Source organism: Lathyrus oleraceus, chromosome 5, assembly GCF_024323335.1.
Source record: "Lathyrus oleraceus cultivar Zhongwan6 chromosome 5, CAAS_Psat_ZW6_1.0, whole genome shotgun sequence".
NCBI lineage: Eukaryota > Viridiplantae > Streptophyta > Magnoliopsida > Fabales > Fabaceae > Lathyrus > Lathyrus oleraceus.
In genome coordinates, this window is record NC_066583.1 from 4,466,778 (window position 1) to 4,475,471 (window position 8,694).

General features: G+C 30.7%; 1 non-coding gene across 1 annotated transcript; it reads left to right on the forward strand.

Annotated features, from left to right (window-relative positions):
• Positions 1 to 284: 284 nt before the first annotated feature.
• TRNAS-UGA (transfer RNA serine (anticodon UGA)) lies at positions 285 to 365 on the forward strand. The gene has a single exon. It is a non-coding gene; the product is annotated as a tRNA-Ser (tRNA).
• Positions 366 to 8,694: the final 8,329 nt, after the last annotated feature.

Consider the following 8,694-nt stretch of genomic DNA (forward strand, 5'->3'; position numbering starts at 1 on the left):
AAATATTTTACAATAGAACATATTCTTTTTTTAGCGAATATTGTATATAATTTAAATAATGTAAAATTCATTTTACTATTCATAAATGTAGCATGATAAAGTATTAGTGATTAATTAATGTTAAAATGAAATGCAATTAATTTAGGTGCAGGTATTTGTTTTAGTATATACGGCAGATAAACAAAGAATCCCAACTTTGATTCACTCTATGATGTTCAAAATCTAGTCATAATAAATTAAAGAGTAATGAATATAAAGGTGATTCTAAATAATTAAGCATCAACGTCGATATGTCCGAGTGGTAAGGAGATAGACTTGAAATCTATTGGGCTTCGCCCGCGCAGGTTCGAACCCTGCTGTCGACGATTTCTTTTCTCAATGAGTGGAGGATTTAGAATGTATTTACTCTTTACCTACGTGAAGCTTTTATTTCTCATTGCTTTAATTAATTATTTCTCATTATTACTATGTTGTGACAACTTCTCCATCTTATTATTTAATATTTAATTATTTTGGAACATTGCTTTAATTAAATTTTTTAATTCAATTTAATTTGTTTTGTTAAGTTTGTCTTATTCATATTAGTACTCAACCTTTTCATTTGACAAATTCAACAATTCTTCAAACAAATGAAAATTAATTTGGAGTGAATTGAATATGACAAAAGTAAATTGAATGTGAAAGTGATTTATATTTGGATAGATTTATACAAATATGAATTGAACAATAAATTTTAGTGTGAAAATCATGTTTAAACTCGAAAGTTATAAATCATATTGTTTCGTTCATCAATCAGAAATGGATGAAGTTGATGAATTGAATGTCTTGAACCAAGGTGTTGATCTCCGTGATGGCCACATGGTGGATCTTCCTGGTTAACTCTCCAACATCCAAGTCAATTCAATGTTCAAGATGAGTATGGGAAAAATGGGGATTAGAAAATGTACATTGTTTCTTGTGAATACTGACTTTATACCTTGGGCTGAGTGAAGTGAATTTGAGATGAATTAGACATTAGTCATTTGGGCCTTTGGTCAGTCCAGAACAGTTGTCCTTAAGGTTTTGTCGGGCACTGAGTGAGGCAGGGAAGCCTTTAGCAATTTTGATCGGCTTTCAAAACATTGTCTGATGCGAGCTAGACCTAAAACGTTTGGAGTCAGTTGAAAAAGTAGTGGAGAACATGCACATTAAATGCATTTTCATCATTGGGATGTTTTATCTCCTTTTTTTACACGTGTGATGATGCAGCAAGCTAGGGCGTGAAGCAATTTATAGTGCACTTGAGTGTACTCGAGTTTGCTTGTATTCCCCGGAGGAATCTATTCGTTGATTTCATAACTCATTTATTTAGCTGATCTCCACTTTTGACTATACTCATTTTAGATCTTGAATTAACTTGGGCATTGGATTGTTAACCACGTGGGTCCACCATTCGCCTCCGTAAAGGAGATCAACACCTATGTTCAAGCCACTTTGTTATCCAAATGCATACATTTATGGTTCTTAGAACAAAACATGAACTTTTTGCAAAAAAAATTGAGAGCGTTAACTAGGACGATTGTTGTTGTATAGTTTTCTTCATTTCTTCTACTTCATCAACCTCATATAACCAGGTACCATCCTAAAATCAAGCCTCTATCTGCAATATTTCTGCTTGTTGGTCAGGATGAATGATAATACAATTAACCTAGTGAGCAGTTTTAAGGGCGAAACTTGATCTACCTCGAGAATGACGACATCCCATGATTCTCACCTCCCCCCAATTGATCATAATCTTCTGGATCCAGATGCCGTATCTTTATCTCACGATTCAGACTCATAAATGGTATCTAGGGATTCCTTGGAGGAAAGAACTTCTTCATCCGACTCATTACAAGTTGTTTTATCAAATGTCGGCAGAGAGATAAATAATGTCAAGGTTTTGATGCTCCGTCCCATCTTAACCAAGAAGGAAATACAAGTCATCCAACAAAGGAGATAATGCGCTAAAAGATTTATCCAACTTTTCTTGAATACCAATAATTGTGAATCTAGTGACAATGAGGTGAATGCCCATTTGGATCTTTGAATTCGGCCAAACGCAACAAAGCTCGTTTGGGTGGATGCATAAGTAATGGGTATTCCATATGTTCTGAGTATTGGACAACGGTCGAGGTTGCAGGTGTCATGGTCGGCAATCCTTTGGAATGGTCGGTTCTTTTAATGGTCCTAGATAATAAGATATGCATCATCAAACCATTTGATGATTTATTTCTTTACCACCTCTTTCATGATAGGGTCCAGTATTCTATATCTTTCCATATTATTCTTTGCATTCTCTTCCAATAGTATTCTATGCATACACACAGTAGGACTAATCCCTTTGATATCAGAAATTTCCAAACTATTGTTTTCTTATGTCTTTTCAAAAGCGCCTAAAGTTGACACCTCTTCCCTTCAGATAATTAAGTTGTAATGATCATTGATAACTTATATCCTACCTCCAAGTAGGCATATTGAAAGTGTGAATGTAGTTGTTTCAATTCTAATTCTGGTGGCTTTCCCATTTATGGACATTGATTTTCACCATTTCAGTAATCCTCGAATTTCTAAGCATCAGTGTTGATATGTCTGCGTGGTTAAAGAAACTGACTTGAAATCTATTAGAGTGTGTTTGGATGAAGCATTTTAATGAGGGAAAGTATTTTTTTTAGGAATTTTAAAATGATTTGATCAAAATTTATTGTTTGGATAAAAAATATAGAGAATTGTTAAAATAATGTAAATTTATGAAGTATTTTTTTTCAAGTTAAATTTAAGGAATTTCAAATGACACCAAAAAGTAAAGAATTTGAAATTACTCTTTCACTCTATATAATGTTAAAGTTAAATTGTTTATTATTAATTTTTCAAAATTTGCAAGATGGTCCTCATATTTTATGAAAATTTCAAATTTATCCCTTAAATATTCAAAAAATTATAAATAAGTCCCTAATAATTTTCAAATTTTCAAAAATTGTAAATTGATCCCTATTTTTCATATTTTAATTTTGGCTCAAAAGTTTTAAAACTTATGAAAATAACCTTAAAAAATTTAACAATGAATCATTTTAATACTCCATCCAAACAAAAGAATTTTAAAATGAATGGATTTCAATTGAATCATTTAAATTGTTTAGAATTTTGAATTTCTTAAAAATTCTCAATTATCTCATCCAAACATACTTAGTCTTCGCCCGCATAGGTTCAAACTCTATTGTCGATAATTTATTTTTCAAGCTACTTCTTTTAATGACGTGGATGATTTACTTTTTAATGAAATTCAGTTATGTACGTTCGCTTTTATTTATCATGATTCTTCATGATCACTATATAAAAATAATATTGTGTGAACTTTTCCATCTTATTATTTAATTATAATATTCAATACTCAATCATTTTATACCACATTACTTTATTTTAAATTTTATTAATTTTTAAGTTAATTCTTTTTGAATATTTTTTATTTAAATATTATTTATATTATTCCTATATAATATAATATAGATATTATATTATATATATATATATATATAATATATAGATATATATATATATATATATATATATATATAATATATATATATATATATATATATATAATATATATATATAATATATATATAATCAATTAAGAGTTTAATTGATTAAGTGGTCAAGTAAAGTTAAAAAGATTAATTAATTTTTTATTTTGTAATTAATTAATTAATAAGTTGAATATGTGTTCAAATATGAGTGAATGTCAGGATGACCTATTTCGGAATAATGGAAGCTTTAATTGGTCATCACCCTTTATATAGCATATTATAACATCCTAATTTTTTATTAAGATGCTATTTAAAATTATGACCTTAATAATATGCGATCTTTTTTGTGTGTAGTTAAATAAAATAATCATTCATAGTAAATTTTATAAATTATAATTTAATAAAAATTATTAAATTAAGCTATTTAAAATATTAGAAATACTCAACTCTAAAGTTTAGATAATAAAATAATCTTCCTCAAAAAATTACAAATTCAATTAAACTCAATTTCATTCTCGTGACCATGTACAACATTTTAGCAAGCTCACATCATATCTTTAAATTCATTGGTACTTGATGTGCTGACTCGTGTGGTAGTTTGTTCGCAAGTGTACGGACTTTATCAAAGTAATACAAAATATATTGAACCTACGGAGACTTTCAGTCAACTTAACCGCTATCTAATGTTGCTATGTAAATTTAAGGCTGATCAAAACTTTTGTTTGAGAAGGGGAATAAAATTAAAGTTTGTTTCTGAAAACAATTAAAAGCGAGACCGAAATGTAATTTCTAATCACTCTTCTAGGACTCGATAAACCTTTGGCGTTTATTTTTGGTTTTCTAAAATATATTTTGGAAAAAATCATTAACTTAAAAAATACTGCTCACTTTCACGTAGCCCGTGTTATGTTTTGAAACCGTAAAAGTCATGTTGTCGCTCCACAGATTACAATTTAAGAAACAATTTTTGAAAAATAATAAATCATAATTAATGACTAAAGCGTTGTCGCTGTTTTTAGAAATTAAATCCAATTTTTACGATCGAGTGACGGGTCTCACATTGTCGCGTTGTTGACCAATATCTGAGTGTTTTCGCTTTCGCACAAAATGTTTTTGTTTAAAACTAAAAATCAAAACCAGAAAAATAAATTAATATTGAAATTATATGCCAATTTGATTTACTAAGTTCTGTCGAAACGACGGTCCTCACATCCGAACTCTAGGAATTTTAACCGGACATAATTGAAACAAAATTCATATTACTATTATTATTATTATTATTATTATTATTATTATTATTATTATTATTATTATTATTATTATTATTATGCATGAATAGAAACATGAGCAAGACAAATTGATGTTTATTCAAGGTATTACTAGATATTATGCATGAATATATATATATATAAGTGATACTAACAAGTGATGATGATAAGTGGAACTTAGGAACAAAAACAGTAAGAATTGGAAAGGATTAAGTAATAAAAAATAAAAAAATAAAAAAAATATTAAAACTTGAAGTAAATAAATTCACGAAGTTTAAGAAGAAAATACTTACGAAAAATAAATACAGAGCGGGAAATTAAAGCAGAAAAACTTGAATAAAAATCTACTGGAATTGAATTGACGAAAGTGCTTAAATAGTAATTGATCCAAGTAAAAGCTCAAAACTCTGAAAACTATGGTGTACTAACTATCCGAGGTAAACATTTTAGCACTTTACAAACTGAATTTTTCTGCCTACTTAACTTTAAAATAAAACTTGGATCCCTTTAAAACCTAAAAGCTAAAACTATATATAGTGTTGTAAATGCTGAAGTGATGAAGAATTCGTATAGAGACCAATTGAGGAAAAGGTGGGTGAGTGGGAGAAACCATTCATGTTGCTGCTAAAAATCTGGGTATAAAGTCCATGCATTCGTTATGGCCTCATGGCATTCGCCATGATTTCAATGTGGGTGAAGTGGTAAGGGAGGAGATCATGACAAGCGTCATGCCCCTGTGGCGAATGCCACATGTTGAAAACGTCACTCTTGAAGTTGCTTCATGCTTATGTTCTCTTTTTCATCACTTTTGGGCCAATTTTGCTTCACTTTATCTCATGCCAACTCCAAATGGAGAATCTCTGCAACACAATCAAAATACAAACATAACACTACATTTAAATATGAAATGAATATAAAACAGATAAAAATGCATGTGAATTGAGTTGGAAAATGCTATAAGTTTCATGGTTATCAACTCCCTCATACTTAAACTTTTGCTTGTCCTCAAGCAATGTTGCTACACATATGAAAAAACTTTTAAAATCGCAGCATCTAATATCAAGACTCATGAAAAGCAATTGCATTCAAATATTCATATTGGGCCACAAACGCTAGGACTTATATTGATAGGTACTAACTCGTACACTAAGGATATCATAAGAACAGAAGTCCACAATTGTGCGGTCATAAGCCTCCCTCCTATGCAAACCAATATGAACCATATTATTATGCTCAAGCCTAACTTACTCATCCTCTTTTTCGTCCTTTTTCATTCTAGCGCAATCACATTAAGCCCGTCATCCTTTCACACTTATAGCAAGATAATCCGTTAGTGACTATGATTTCATTGTTATTTTATTTTATTTATTTTTATTTCACTTTGACTCAAATATCAACAACAAAAGAGGTTTGCACCGTTCGGTTATATAGTGGTAAATTTTTTGAGATTAAGCTATTAATTAACTTAACTCACAAAGTAAGAGTCGCCACCGCACTTTTATTATTTTCAAAGGAAAGGGAAAAAGAACGAACAAAACGCAAAGAAGTTTTAAAACAAAAACTAATAAAAACATAGATAAGGGTCCGAGGGTTGGTTATGCAAAGGGAAGGTATTAGCACCCTAAACATCTATAGTACTCTATAGAAACCTCTTTGAAAATCTGTGTATTTGAGCTTAAAAATGGCGTTGTTTGCAAAAGATTGGGGAGATGAGAAAATATTTTTTTTTTATAATTCTGTGTTTGTCAAGACTTCCTGAGTCTCATACCTACGTACCAACAAAATGCAATGGAGGATCAAAATCTCGTAGTTTGTAGTAAAAATAACAAAGATGTTTGTTTTGATTCATTTTTAATAAAAAGATATTTTGTCATTTTAAGGAGAACACTCAACTAACCACCCACAAGTATGAGAAATTTGCATCACCATGATAAGAGTTCCAACTTGGATAAAGATCAACAAGTATGTCACTAGCTCTCTTAAGTGGAAAAGAATTATTATCAATACTATGGGGATAAGAGAATTATATCTCAATTTTGGAAATGACTCATGTCTAAACTTTGAGAAAACATTTTAAGAGAAAAAGTGCAAAAAGTGCACAAAATAGTTTGAATGACTTATACATTTTTAAGTCTTTTGAAATTGATTTGAGTATGCTTAAGACTTATTAGCATTTACTAAGAAAAAGGTTTTTAAAATCACTTGACAAAAGTCAAGGTTTATTGAGAAAGTGGTTCAAGTTTGAAAACAAGAAGGTTTTGAAAAAAAGAGAGAAGATTTTGAAAATTAAAGAAGGGGGGGAGAATAAGATACTATCCTAGAGCATAAAGTAAAAGCCAGGGAGGAAAGATCTAAACAAGAGATAGCAAACTTTATGATATAAGTCAAATAAGAATTCTCTCCTTTGGATTAAGCCTCAAGCAATCCAAATAAACAAAAAATAATTCATGTATCAGATGAAACCAAGATAAGCAAGCCAAGTCTTCAAAAGAAGTCCAAAGTCAAAGATATCATATGAATCTCAAGGTCTCAAATTATAAACTCCCGAAGCAAGGGTCAAGATCCTATTTCGAAGTCCATAACTTTACAGCAATGACAAGTATAGTAACCTCAAGTCCATGAATCAAAAGAACCAATTTTTAGGGGGGGTTTCCTTTATTAATATCTTTAAAAGAAAAAGAAGAAGTCCAAATGGACAAAAATAAAATAGCACAAGCACGAGCAATATGATATGAGATGCTAAAATAAAATCATAAAGTAAATAGCAAGAAAAAATAAAGGACATAAGATAAATGATATTAAAGTAAAGTTGATGTGATAATATGCTAGTAAGTGGTGTTAGTAATCAAAAATATAAAGATGATTTGTCATTTTTTGGAGAACACTCAACTATTCACCCACAAGTATAAAAATATGAACCTCTATGTCACATATGAGAAGGGCTCCAACTTGGATAAAATCAACAAGTATGCCACTAGCTCTCATAGGTGAAAAGGAAACAATATTTTTCACACAATACCATGAGGAGTAGCAGTCCCTGTGGATTCGATCTTATTTCATTCATGTTTATTTTTTTATTTTTTTATTTTTATTAGTTACCGTACTACTGAGGTATTTCTTGTTTGTGTATGTGCAGCTCATGATCGACATTGACACCGTTTGATCAAGAAATTGAAAGAACTGCATGTGCTATCAGGAGAGTCATTAGAAAAGTAACTCTATCTCAAAGGATCTTAGTAGAAGACTATCCACTAATTTCTTCGGATGCTAAAGAAGAGATCATCATGTCAGTCGTACCACCACCCACTATGGGGGACTATTGCAAAAGGACGAATGAAGGACATGTTTCTAGAGGGTTTGTACTGGAAAACCCATCTAACTTTGATATTAAAAAATTTGTACTTTCAAGTCTAAGATATAATTCGTTCGACGGGAATGCAATTAGAGATCCGTGGGAGTATCTTGCTCGCTTCTACGAAATAGCTTCGATGTACAGACCAACTGACATCACAGAAGACCAAGTCAAGCTAAGGTTGTTTGGGTTATCGCTAATTAGAATGGCTAAATATTAGTTACTTTGTATTCCAAATGGAACTATTCAGACATGGAAAGAACTGGAGGATACATTCTTAGAGAGATTCTTCACCACCACATAGTTTTCTGAGTGAAGAGCATAAATTATAAATTTTGAGCAGCAAAAAACTGAATTGCTATATGACTCGTGGGAAAGGTTTAAACTTTTATTACGCAGATGCCCGAATCATAATATGAATAACATGGAGCAAATGCAAAATTTTATCAAAGGTCTCAAGAGTCAGACACGCATGCTGCTAGATGCTTCCGCACAGGGCCGTCTTAAATAATTTGGAAGCCCTGTTCTA